Source organism: Symsagittifera roscoffensis, chromosome 9 (genome assembly GCF_963678635.1).
Source record: "Symsagittifera roscoffensis chromosome 9, txSymRosc1.1, whole genome shotgun sequence".
Taxonomy (NCBI): domain Eukaryota; kingdom Metazoa; phylum Xenacoelomorpha; order Acoela; family Convolutidae; genus Symsagittifera; species Symsagittifera roscoffensis.
The window spans coordinates 6,583,178-6,596,826 of NC_087070.1; the positions used below are offsets into that span (position 1 = coordinate 6,583,178).

Below are 13,649 nucleotides of genomic sequence, written 5' to 3' on the forward strand. Positions count from 1 at the left end.
ATACGACTATTAACCGGTACATTCGATGATGTTGTCTTGGTTGGATCAACATTTTCAACAGTTTCTTTAATGCTTTTTGTAATTTCGATTAAGCTTTCTTGTCTTTGAATAATCAGTTCAAACTTAGCTTGGGATGTGAAGATGTTCCCCTCAAGGCAGCCAGAGCACAGCCAGAAGCATCCTCGAATTTTGCCCATTGTAGCTACATCATCAGGAGACAATCCAACACATTGCCCATGGAACCACGCGCTGCACTTTTCACATCCTATAGCAGTTGAGTCGTTGTCCTTCACTGTTTTGTTGCATGGTCCACATCTAGTAGCTTTTGCTTGAGACATATCAAACCGGAAACTATTTAATAAGTTTATCACAACAATTATAGCTGCTGGAATGTCAAAGATCTCTTAATTAACACCGTTATTGTTTGATATTTCAGAATATGAGTAGCTAGGAAGAGGAAAGGGTCAACCCATCTCCAATGGATTTAATATAGAACTGTCACACAAAAACATATTAAAATAGGTTGTTCGAGCCGTGTTTTTAATGACAATCACGTAGTCTGAGGATCCGAGACTCAGCTATGTGGTTGTGTTCGCATGTAAACGAAAGCTGATCAAAAGTCGTTTGACTGATGGCCTACTACTACTACCGTTTTTAATAAAATTGAATATGAAAAATTTGTCGCCTAATTGACTGATTTTGATTGGATGAAAAAGTGCCTCAAATTTTGCAGCCTGTTAGCTAACAATATTCCGAACACTTTCAAGAGATTAGATTGGCTAAAAAACGCCAAATTACAGAAGAGGCACTTCCGTTTAGTTTCAGTAAGTGCACAAGCTGGATAGGGCCACAGCAGCGTTATAAAAATGCAAACTATTTCATTTTATCAATGAAGTTATAAATCAGCATTAAATTCATCGTCGTAATATTAATTTATCTGAGTCGTCCTTCCTCTACAATAGCACTAATGAAGTTCAGGGAATTCAAGTACTTGACTTTTGTTGGAATTGAGAATTGACAAGGTCACAGGACTTGGGAATTGGAATTGGGGTCAATTCCAGTTTCGGGAATGGGAATTAGAATTGAAATTTTGGCTGGGATTGACATGGAATTGACATCAAAAATTCGCAATTAAAACTGATATCTTGAAAAATGACTCGGTCTAAATTTTAATAAACGGAAAAATGCTTGAATACAAACTTAAATTAAAAAGAAGTCCAATAAATTGAACGAGAAATAAAAAGAGCGTATATACCGCACAGTTTACAGTTGAAGCAGTAAAGCGAAGGGTGTATGTCAACTAGTTGCCTCAAGGATGCATCCAGCGTTCCCGCGCTGAATCGCTAGGTCTAGCTCTTGTTTGAGAAATTTAAAAGCTAGTTTCTCACCTGTTAAAACTGTTATTCGCCTTGCAAGTTCTTTCAAGAAAACTGAGGAAGACCTACCAGCGCCACCCAGTGTTTCCATGGCAACGGTTTCGAAAATTACAGTGGAAGACAGGTCTGAATAGTGGTTTCTTTTGCGGACTTTGGCCTCGGAAGCTGCATTGGCACCCGGAAGAACTCCCATTCGCAGATTAGAGTTTACCAAACGACTTATACATGTGAAATCACATGCCATGGTCCATCCTCGCTGCCATGGCATTAGTGTGTGTCCATCTGGTCTCCGTCCATCTTTGCGTAGCAGCCCGATAGGTTCTAGTGGGGAACTGATGCCGAGTGACTTTATAGAATTGTGACATTCGACCAGAATGGCCAAAATGCAGTCTCTGCAGAATTCGGTATTTTAGCAGCAAGCCTTCCGAATTGGCGATTTAGAACGGATAAGGACGTTATTTGAACGATTAGCCAAACGGTGAAGGCTAGAAGATTCTGGAATTCTAATTTTTAAAAATTCGAATTATGACGTCATATTTCTGAGAAACGTCAGAGACGGCCATTTTAGCTAAAATAGCAGAAAAGAGACAGAACAACTTTTATCTGCGATTACGAACAGTACGAAATCGAGACTAAAAAACAACAACGAACTACCGAACAGCAGAGGACGTTCCGAGTTGCAACTATTGTGCTGTTACAATAGTTGCAAGGCCGTTGCGAGCAACGGTGAAGGGTAAAACCCAGCCTTCCGAGTTATTGTGAACTGGATATTAAGAAGCTTGATTCACCGGATTCAAGAATCCGGAAGGGTCTCGGGACGTGGACTTTTATGAACTTATATTGAATTTTAGCATCCGTCATGTCCTGACTTGAATTTAATTAAGATCTTAATTCGTTTTGACAAGAATGAGGAGCTAGAAGTAGAGGGGGAAGGGTTGATCCATCTTCGATGGAGATGATGATTTTTATCTACTGAACAAAAACAATAGTAATATAATAAGTAGTAGCCCTGTTTTTAGGAGTGACCTCGTGGTCTGGGGATACAGAGACCCAGCCATGAGCTCACTAATTTTGCATGTAATTCAGTTAATTTGAGCGTTCTGGTCGAAGCCGGAGAACAGTAACGTTTTTGTCAGCCTGATGTAAGAAAGACCACCGAAAAGTACTGGCTTGGTAGAGACGGTGAAAAACATGCAAAGCTCTGTTTAGACGCTAGCCAGTCGTCTTAAGACTTAGTTTTGTTATCCGTCGATATGTATCTTCCGGGCGAATGTTACATGTATGTTTTTATGGCGCTCCTGGGTGTTATTCTTTTTTAACATCATGATCGGCAGAACCGTTAACGAGCACTCCGCGCCGAGCGGATGCTCACATTAACGCCCTTATTACGCCTAAACCGCCGGGGCGGAAGGGTAGTTCGGAACGCGGAGGCCTTCCGGATTGCCGTGAATAGTTTTTTAACCTAGTTAAGACCGAAAATTCACAAACCAGGAAGGGTGGGGGGATCGGCCGTCCCCTCGTCCCCTGAGCGGTTGGTGACCAAAAACACTTAAAGATATAAGTAAAACCAAACAAAAAGTAGTATAGTACCCAAGAAAAACAAAAAACATAAAAAAATAACCGAAAAAACCAAAAACAGTAAAAAAGTAAAAAATCAGTAGAAATCATCCCCCCAGACAAGATGTGATTCAACCCCCCGTTTGTTGTTGATAGATATATTGTTGTTACAGGCATTTATATCAGTCAGGATCGTTACGATCAATTTTGTGGCCCGTTTGTGAGGCTTGTACTGTAGGGTTATTTGAGCATTTAAGCACGTTAATGATAAATTGCGCCCAATCCGGAAGGGTCAGCTGATTTGCGCTCAATTCGGAAGGGTCCGGGGTGAAGACCGATCCGGCAAGCAGTACAGGGAACAACAGGAAGAGGCTCAACGACAACTACAATCGACTGTTGGGTATCGTTAACAAGTTTTGTATCCCTTTTGGTACAAAAAGTAGGATAGTAATCTGTGGGGGGCTCGACAGTGCTGCACTGTAGTGACCCTTCACCGAACTGCGAATATCCGAGTTAAGCACCTTAATTCGGAGATTAAACAAACCCGGAGGGGTATAGTATTACTAATATTATTACTTATATAGCCTATATTAATAGTCTTATATCATTTTTCAGTGAAAAACAACGAAAACAGACCGGTTTTTAGGGTCAAAATAGCGATATTTTGATCCCCCCACAAGTCGCGATTTTTGAGATATCGATATTTTTTGAAACGGAAAAAAGCGCTAAGTTAGTGTGTTACATCGTAACTGCACTACTGTAACAAGTAGAACCGGTTAACTTTAGTTCGGAAGTGGTTGGAACTAGTTTGGTACCAAAAACCAAATTTTCCCAATTTTTGATAGTAAGAAACACTAAAAATTTAGAAAATTTTTTGAAATTTTTGAGGTAGGACAGTAAAAATAGTTGTTCGGACAACGTCCACTAGTGAATCTACAAGTCTTAAAATCCGCTACCCGAAAGCCTTCCGGGTTGCAGAGAAATCGAACATAACGTGTTTGATTTGGTGGATTCATCAATCCGGAGGGGTCCAGGTAGCATAGTTTTTCGCAAATTTTTTCTACAATAGCGTTTTAGATCGGGTCTTTTGCATTGAACTAGAAGAGTATAGGCCTTCTGAGCTCGGATCAATAAATTTTAGGTCGAAAGGACCAGATTTGCGGAAAAAGTTAGGCGGAACCTATAAGAGAGAAAATTTTTTGAGTTCGGAAAAAAGACGTTTTGGTTAATAACTTTGGAACTACTGATCATATCGAGTTGATCTTGGTACCAATAGATCAGAAATTAGCTGAGCTTACTAATAGGATCAGAAATTTTTCGGAAAAGCGAGAGAGAAAATTTTTTGAGATTGTTTTTAGCAAATTACACAAATCCGGAGGGGTACACCCTTCACGTTTTATAAATTTTTCTGAAAAACCCTTATACCCCTACCAAAAGTTGATAGCGATTGAACTAAGTAACTTAAGACAGTTCTAGACAAAAAGGGAGGGCTGGAGGCACAAGACAACCATAATAGAGTCGAAATTAGGCAAGTGATAAGACCCTTCACCGTTAGTGTGAATTGTCAAATAAGTGCCTTAACTTCAATCCGGAGGGGTCTAGGAAAGGATCCTATACCCTTCCCAGTTAATTCAAACAGCATAAGAGCAACGCAGAACGTATCCGGAGGGGTATAAGCTGAAATAAAGAAAACTACAAAAAGCTACTTTGACAGAGCTAAGGGCTCCGAAGTCAGAGGGGTCCGAATCCGGAGGGGTCTACTTTCCACAAAACCGGAGGGGTCCGAATCCGGAAGGGTCTTATAGTCGCTAATTCGGAGGGGTCCAAATCCGGAGGGGTCTACTATTAACTAACTCGGAGGGGTCCCAATCCGGAGGGGTCTATATTCTGACAGTCCGGAAGGGTCCTATTTGTGCCAATCCGGAGGGGTATCATTTTATTAAGGACTTAGGTGAACGAAAGAAAAACTAAAAAGCGAGAGGTATTAGGTTATTAATACACAGGCTAGGTATCAGTGACTGCACTGGTAACTTGCCTCTCAAAAAGAACCAGACTAATACAAAACAGGTCCGAACTCGGATATTCGCGACACTAAGTCTAAATTAAAAAGAGCGTGACTCATTGGTGTGGATTGAAACATAATACGTTTTTGGGGAAAGTGACTGCCCTGAGGATTTTAGTAGGTCTAGCTCGGGCAGTCCGAAGGCAGATAGGTAACACAGTACTCGGTGGGTGCAATAGACGCCCACTTGAGAAAATAACTGCCTTCAAAGTTTTGTCTGTTTGGTGCAGCACCAAGCAGGGAAAGCTTTTTCTTTAAAAGACAAGTTCGACTATTGTACTGCAACCGACTAAGAGTACAAGACACATACGTTTTTTTTATATATACATTCATATTGTGTCAATATATATTTTTTTTGTTTTTTGATTTTAAATCAACCTAAACTGTGCTTGATTGGGTAGTGAGTACACTATCTTTTAAATTGACTGATAACATCATATTGTGCTAGTTTCCAGATCTTTGGACCGATAATCGGCTAGTGTGAATAAATTTTATACAAACTGTACTCTGACAACATACAGGGATTCGTGGTCACTATTTAATAGAATCTGGTGAAATTTATTGTGTTGTGTCATTATTATTGTTAATAAAACTATAAGGTCTCTAACAATTGAGTCAAGAGTAGGCATAGGAAAGTGACAAATAAAGAATGAGTTTAGACAAGTCAAGGATACCAAAACGAGGTAATAGCTCTAGGAAATTCATACCTGAAAAGCAAAGAAAAACGATGACCGATCCTTTTGTGGATTGGATCAAGCGAACCCGGTCCGATAAAAAGGGGACGGTTTCAGGCAGAATGGTTGAAACGAGAAGTCAAAAGACCTCAGAAGAGCGAAGAGAACTGTTAGAAGTGGAGGTCAATACGGACCATACCATGAACGACAACCAGGGAGTAAATGGACTTGAAGGGAGAGGCAGAAGGCTGGCGAGTGAATCTACTCCGGTAGAACAAGGCCATGATTTTGCCACTTCCACCGGGACGTTGGATCGAGAGGAGATGTCGGAACTGTCCGACATCTCAACTGAAGTAACGGCGACTAGAAGATCTCCGACAGACAACACTATGATGGCAGGCGGAACGGGGAAACAAACAACGTCATCATCATTCTCAGAAAGAATGAAGAACACCTTCGGAAACATCTTTCCATTCAGCATGGGAGGAGGAGCAGGAAACGATGGGTAGTCCCAGGAGGAAGAGGATGAAGAGGAGCAAGGGGACTTTGGATCTCAAGTCAGTCTCAATAGTTCGATCCAGGAGAGTGAGGCACACGTCGGAAGAGAGACTGGAACCATGGATAAATTTGGTGTAGTGACAACGATAAGCAAAGAGGCAAACACACCGGGCCAGTCGAAGGACTTCGCGATCAGGACAAGTTCGGAGCCACAACCTGAAGAGAGTAGAACCAGAGGGCTTGGCAACGCGTTAGCGGATCCTGAAATGGATAATGAAAAGACGTCAAGACAGAGGGTCAAGGCCCGGATCTCGACCAGCACGAAGCTACCTGGAACCGACAGAGTTACACCACCACTAGTGACGCCACTCATGGATAACGGGGCAGCACTAGAGGAAGCCTTAAACAACATAGTGGGCAGTTTAGGAGAACAAAATGAACAGATGTCGATAAGGATGAGTGAACTAGAAAGAGCAGTTCACATTGAAAGAGAAAGTCTGCGGGAAGAAATAAACCGCAACAGACAAGAAGTTGACAGAAGCGAAAAACGCTTGAAAGAAAGAACGGACGAACATATGACGAGGAACTTGTCGCGAATGACAAGAGAAGCGGAACAGAGGGAGTTACGCTTAAGAGCCGACATGGAGAAGTTAAGAATTCAGCAAGAGCAGTCTCTTGGGTCTCTTGACACAAAGATAGACGCGATGATGGAGAGGCGAACGCAGGCTATCATGGATAGGTTGGACGGGCTACTAAGCAGCAAGAGTGGACCAAAAGAAGGAGAGCCGAACTCGGGAGGTCCCAGCAGGGAACCGAGGGTGAACTTCAATGAAAGGAGGAAGACATATGGATCCACTAGAGGCAGGGGCAGTTCATCAGGCTATGCCACAAGGAGTAATACAGCATGGGGCCCGAACAGTAGAGCGAGTTCAACGGGGAACAAACAAACCTCGAACGAACGACCAACGCAAAGCACACATGCGACCGGGAGAAGCGATTCTGGCAACATGGGGCATACAAGCCCGAGGAGGAGTCACATGGGCCAAGCGGGAAACGCTCATGGTGATTCGGATTGTAGGGATGTACCGCACACAGAGCCTTCGACAAGGTGTGAGGAAACTCAAGCGGGACACTCAAGGGATGCTACGGCTATGGCCACAGCATTTGAACCCCTGAACAGGTCTTTGGAGACATTCCTGACGCGGTTATCTAGAACCAATGAACGCAGTGAAAAGTCCAGAAGAGTCTTTAAGAAACCAAGATGCTACAAAGACGAATCTGATGGCTGTATTGATACCTGGATAGAGGTAATGAAGCTGCATTTCGAGGAAGAAGACTTGTCTGAGAGACAGGAATGCAGCGCGCTCACCAGCAACTTAGAAGGGACAGCCCTGAACTGTGTCATGGCCAAGAAACAGTATCAACGTGACACTGCTGAGAAAATCTTCGAAATTTTATTAAACCGTTTCGGATCAGGGGTGCAGGGGCACCAGGCGATGATGCGCTTCGAGAAACGGAGGCAGCGGGAAGATGAAACTATAGACAAGTTTCTCGATGATTTGGAAATGCTGAGAAGACGCAGCCAACCGGATGAGTCAAATCGAAGGATGAACCTGGCCGTAGCCTCAAAATTCATCGATGGTGTGAAAAACGATGAACTTCGTACGATGCTAGCAACGCATTACACACCACTATCAACTAATGCGCCAACACCGGAGGAGTTGAGACTCAAATCGAAAGAGTATCTATTGCTGAAACCTCCTTCGAGATCTGGATATTACAAGAACAATTATGGCAATTTTAACAACGGACCAGCGAACCAAGGGAACAATTGGTATAAACCGAGGGACGATATGGACAAGAGACGCTCTTGTGCTAATTGTAGTTCAACAGACCATCATGTGTCAGCATGCCCAGCTTATAAACAAGGCATGAAAGCAATAGGCTTTAGCCTCGAGGACGAAGATGCGTCAGAGTTGGAACATGAGGATTTCATGAGAGGAGTAATTGCGAAATTCGGCCCGAGGTGTTTCTTTTGCAACTTGGAAGGTCATTTTAAATCAGACTGTCCACAATTCTGGGATGCAGTGGCAGACATCAAGCATCCAAGGCATGAAGAAGCTTTATCGGGAGTGAAAGCAAGCAAGGCTCGACTTTTAAACGAAGCAGAGGCACGCAGGAAGGACAAACCTCAAGAGCTGGCGGCAAAGAAAATGCAAGCGGTAACAAGAGAAGCATGTGAACCGGAACCAGCAACTGCGGCCGATGACTTCAAGATCGATTACAAGGCAGCCGCAAAGGATGCTCTAAATAGAGTACAACAGGAACTGGTGACGAAAGAAATCGAACAAAAAGTGAAACTTGAACTGGAAAATGAAAAGCTTCAGGAGCAACTGAATACCTTCGAAGCAACGGAGTTCGAGGAGACGAAAACACCAAGCAGTTTAGATATGAAACTTAAAGTGATCTCCGGTAAGAGGTTCGGCATGGCGCCGCAGGGAAAGAAGATACAGTCGATAATCTCAGTGGCTGGACACCAGGTAATAAGAAATTTGAGTGAACCATCAGAGTTCACTTTAATGCATTTGGACACATATGCAGATTATCTGAGGCAGGTGGAGCCACGCACTGAGTCGAGAGCTGTGCGAGCACTACTAACGACGGGTGGCCCTCGCATGAAGAAACTTCATGGACGCTACTTGGAGGTCTATGGGCCGTATCAAATAATGCTGAACGTGGATGGAATCAGCATCTACACCAGGACTTACATAACAACAGATGATGACCAAATGGGGCAGATCTATTTGGGTGAAGAGGAACTCAAAGTCCGCAGGATAGGCCATGACTCCATGATGGAACAAGACGCGGTACATATTGGATATGAAGCAGATGTGACAGCACACCTGCTTGACACCAACGGAACAAAAATCGGAGTCACAGGGCTTCTGGACACAGGCGCGGTGGTGAGTGTGATGCCGATAAAAACCTGGGAGAGAATGGGCTTCACGCGGGAAGATTTGATTCCTACGAATCTCCGACTAGCCGCTGCAAATCGAGGAGCTATCTACGTAGCCGGAAGAACACCGGTGACGGTCCTTCACATGGGAGGGCGGAACCTTTGGATGAGCTTCCTGGTGGTAGAGAATCTGGACGACGCCGACCAATTCATCTTGGGCAGAGATTTTGTCAGGAACTTTGACGTGATGATTGACTTAAACAACGGTCTAATACGGATTAGAAACCCGGACCGAAAGTATGTTAAGAGACCCATTAATAGGATAATAACAGATGAAAATAAGGTACCAGTTTTTTTGGATAGAAAAGTAAAGTTACAACCAGGACAAGCTGTAGTAGCGATTTTTAGAATGAGAAATTTAAATTCGTTAAGTGATAGCAAACAGGTTTGCTTAGTACCGAATCCAAATAGTCAGAGTTCGGTGATTTTAGGCCGGAGCTTCTCGGTAACGCGAAACGGACTGTGTGTCAGTGTGTTGTTGAACACACTGGACACCACGGTTTCAATCCAGCGTGGAAAGAAGCTTGGTTACGCATTGCCGATGAGGACCGACTATGAAGAGACACAAAACTTGAAGAAATATAGTGTGAAAGACTGTCCTTATCATGCAAATAGAGATAAAATCTTAAAGAGAATTAATGAATTAAAATCTATTCGTAAATTGTTTTCAATGAAATCCGAAACGGACGACGGCTTATCAAGCTGCTCGAATTTTCCGGAACGCCCCTCGTCATATGAACTAGATTCTGACAAACCGGTTTTGCCAGAAATAGAACATTTAAAAGGAAAAATAGGCGAGGGAGATTTTGAAAAATTGCGGGACCTCCTAGATCGGAACGCCGAAGTATTTTCAAAACATAAGGCGGACATCGGTTGCTGTAATTTCGTCGAACACGAAATCGAACTAGAAGAGGGCGCCGTTCCCCATAGGGAAGGCGCAAGGCGAATGACGCCACATAAATCGGAAGCGTGCCGAGCGGAAATAGAAATGTTGCTTGAATACGACATGATAGAACCCTCGAAATCACCATGGGCTTGCGGAGTAGTAATGGCGAAAAAGAAAGGGGGGCAGCTTAGATTTTGTTGCGACTTTTGTTACTTGAACGCGGTAACGATTAAAGACGCGTACCCGATACCGCGAATAGACGAGAGCCTATCCAAACTTGGTGATGCAAAGTTCTTCACCACATTGGACTTGGGTTCTGCCTTCTGGCAGGTTCCTCTGCGAAAGAAGGACAGGGAGAAAACAGGATTCGCGTGCGAATTGGGGTTGTACCAGTGGAAGAGGATGCCCTTCGGCTTGTGCAATGCAACAGCAACCTTTCAAAGGCTGATGGCTCAGGCTTTGACAGGAGTGACCAAAAAGTACGGGAATCTCTTGATGTGCTACGTGGATGACGTAGTCATAGCGACACCAACCCTGGAGGATCACATTGATCGACTCGATGAGGTCTTCGGATGTATGAAAAGAGCAGGCTTGAAATGCAAACCATCGAAATGTGAAATCCTTAGGGATTCGATCAAGTACCTGGGAAGAATGGTGGACCGGCATGGTGTGAGGCCAGATCCAGAAGCAGTAGAGGCTGTGCTGACATGGAAAGCTCCTAGAACGGACACACAGCTCATGAGCTTCCTAGGGTTTGCCAATTACTACCGTGAATTCATTAAAGGATATGCGGACAAGGTGTATCCGATGCAGAAGCTGATGCGCAACAAAGGGAAGAAGTTCGAATGGAACGATGAGGCACAAGTTGCTTTCGAGAACATAAAGCGGGAACTGTGCGAAGCGCCAGTGCTGGGCATGCCTACAGAAAAGGGCATGTATGTTCTCGACACAGACGCATCGGTGGTGGCCATCTCAGGAATATTGCATCAAGAGCAAGAATGGAACGGAAGAACAGTCCTCCGTCCCATTGCATACGGCAGCAAGGTCTTGAGTGACACAGAGATGAAATATGGCGCACCGAAAGCAGAAATGTTTGCAGTAGTCACCTTCGTGGAAAAGTACCGTGCATACTTGGGGAGCGCTCCCTTCAAGTTACGCGTGGACAACAGAGCGTTATCCTGGTTGAAGACCTACTCGATGGATCAGAGTTATATTGGTAGATGGATAGTCAGATTGGATGGCTACCATATGATAATCGAACATAGGATGCGTGATAAACATCAGAATGCTGACAGTCTCAGCAAGAAAACTGAGTTCTATGAAAGATTGGAGCAGAAGCAGGCCAATCAGGCGGAAGTAAAGGAGGGATTCTCGTTTCTGGACAAAGAAACTTATGAAGCGCTTCCCTTAACGAGATGGTTGGATAAGTCTGGACATCCAATTCCAGGGCATCCTGAGTTACCTGTAGAGAAAGCAGCTGAGATAAAGATCCTGTCCAAGGAGGATCCAGTCCCCTTAGATTTGTTGCTGCGCTCGAACCTGGTCCAGCAAGAACTCTCTCGCATGAATATAAACAGCCTCTCATTATTGGATAAAACGGTGCAAGTCACACCACAAGTAATGCGGATGCTGGGTGGGTTGTTAGAAAGAGAAGTGACCAGAGATGACCCCGAGTGGACAGCAGCAGTGGCATCGCTAACAGTCAGTAAGAAAGTGAAGATCATGCCGTCCAGACAACAGCACGAAGAGAACAAGAGGGATTGTAGGACAATAGTTCAGCAACTAGTATCCTCAATATCCCAAGAGATTTTAACCAGTACTTCTTACGGACGGAAAGAACAGGGGAGCAGCAAGCGAAAGAAAACCGTCACCTTTGTAGACCGGGAAAAAGAGGGTGAAGAGGTAGAACAAAATCTGCTGCAAGACTATTTGTCCGGGGAGAAGGATGAGGAGAAAAACCAGCAATCACAAGATCAACACCCGGGACAAGTGAATTTGTCCGGGGAGTCCGAGATAGACGAGAAAATTCCTGATGAGAAACAGGACCTAGAGAACAAAGTTTTGTCCGGGGAGTTCAGATGGATGCGAAGGAAATACGGACATGATCTGGAGGAGCGTGCAGTCTCCAGCACAACACCTTCGACGGATGATAAGACAGAAAGCTCGAGAATGAACACCTATTCAGACAGGGATTCGACCTCGGGATCAGAACTGTCAGAACTGGCGATACACACGCTACTAGTGGAAACTCGGGCGAGAAACCTGGACAGAGAGGTGTACCAGGATCCTGACAGTGATCGCTACCTAATATCAAGCGAAAGAGTCTTTGACAACGCAGCGGATGACTTAGAAACGATAGCGGTATCGAAACGTTCGATAAGCCTGTTGCCGCAGAAAGAGGTAGTCAGGACTGATCTTCAGCCGTTTCAACAAGAAACACAACCGTTGGCGAAGATTTGGTGCGTTAAGATGGAAGAAGACACACATCAGCCCAACGAGCTGAACAGTCAGATGAGAGTCATGAAGACGTACTTGAAGGCGAGATACAGACTCTCGGACCTTCTAAGGGCGCAGAGAAATGATCGCATGACAAGCAACCTAAAAAGGTGGATAGAAAACGGTGCACCTGACAAAGGTGACCTGGAAGAAGACAGCTATAGGATCCTGAGACAATACTTCATGCAGAAGGAGGGGAGATTATATCTGAACAAGGACGGGATCGTGGCTTGCAGGAGAAGAGAAGAAGACAAGGTCTTATACAAATATAACGCGATAGTGTTGCCGCAACTCTATCAGACAGAACTATTATTCAGGTCGCATGATCAGATGGGCCATCAAGGGATCGACAAAGTGTATCAGAGGATCCTGAAGCGCTTTGAGTGGCCTGGGATGAAAAAGGCATGCGAGAAATGGGTGACAGCATGTCTGTCATGCCAACAGGTCAAGGATCCTAGGAAGTTGCGATTTCCTCTACAATCGATTGAGTCGTCTGAATTCAACGAGGTCGTGCAGATAGATCACCAGAAGATATGCATGACAGACAGCGGTTATAACCAAGTCTTGGTCATGATAGATCACTTCACGAAGTATGCAGAGGCCGTGCCCTGCATAACTGCCTCGGCGGAAGAGACATGCGACCACCTGATCAATACGTGGATAGCAAGACACGGATGTCCAATGACGTTTCAATCGGACAATGGAACGGCTTTCGTAGGCGAGCTTACGAAAGAGCTTATGAGACGGTCACAGGTCGCTCAGGCTCACTCCACGACATACCACCCTCAGACGAATGGCCTAGTGGAAAGACAGAATAGGACGTTAGTATCGATGCTGAGAGTATACTGTTCCAGGTATATGACCGATTGGGACAGATACCTTCCACAGGTGATGGGAGCTTATAATAGCACGCAACACTCCACCACTGGAGTCAGTCCACACATGATGCTGACGGGACACGAGAAATCTTTACCCTTGACATTCTTCTACCCAGAGTATGAGGGAAAGAAAACATCCCCACAGGTCTACGTGAGGGATGTGATCAGACGCCAACAGGAGTTGAACGACTTGTGTAGACGAAACA

The 13,649-nt window shown here is 44.4% G+C and overlaps 3 protein-coding genes across 3 annotated transcripts in view; 1 reads left to right on the forward strand and 2 right to left on the reverse strand.

Annotated features, from left to right (window-relative positions):
• The window catches only part of LOC134853965 (probable caffeoyl-CoA O-methyltransferase 2), a 166,687-nt gene extending 166,313 nt beyond the window's left edge, over positions 1-374 (reverse strand). Inside the window, exon 1 of the mRNA XM_063869985.1 lies at positions 352-374. The gene's annotated coding sequence lies outside the window, so the exon portion shown is untranslated. The remainder of the gene's footprint in view (positions 1-351) is intronic.
• LOC134853964 (AH receptor-interacting protein-like) overlaps positions 1-13,649 on the forward strand; it is a 567,995-nt gene that overhangs the window by 474,906 nt on the left and 79,440 nt on the right. The gene's annotated exons all lie outside the window — the stretch shown is intronic.
• Positions 1-13,649, reverse strand: part of LOC134853961 (uncharacterized) — a 192,383-nt gene that overhangs the window by 12,802 nt on the left and 165,932 nt on the right. The window lies entirely within an intron of this gene.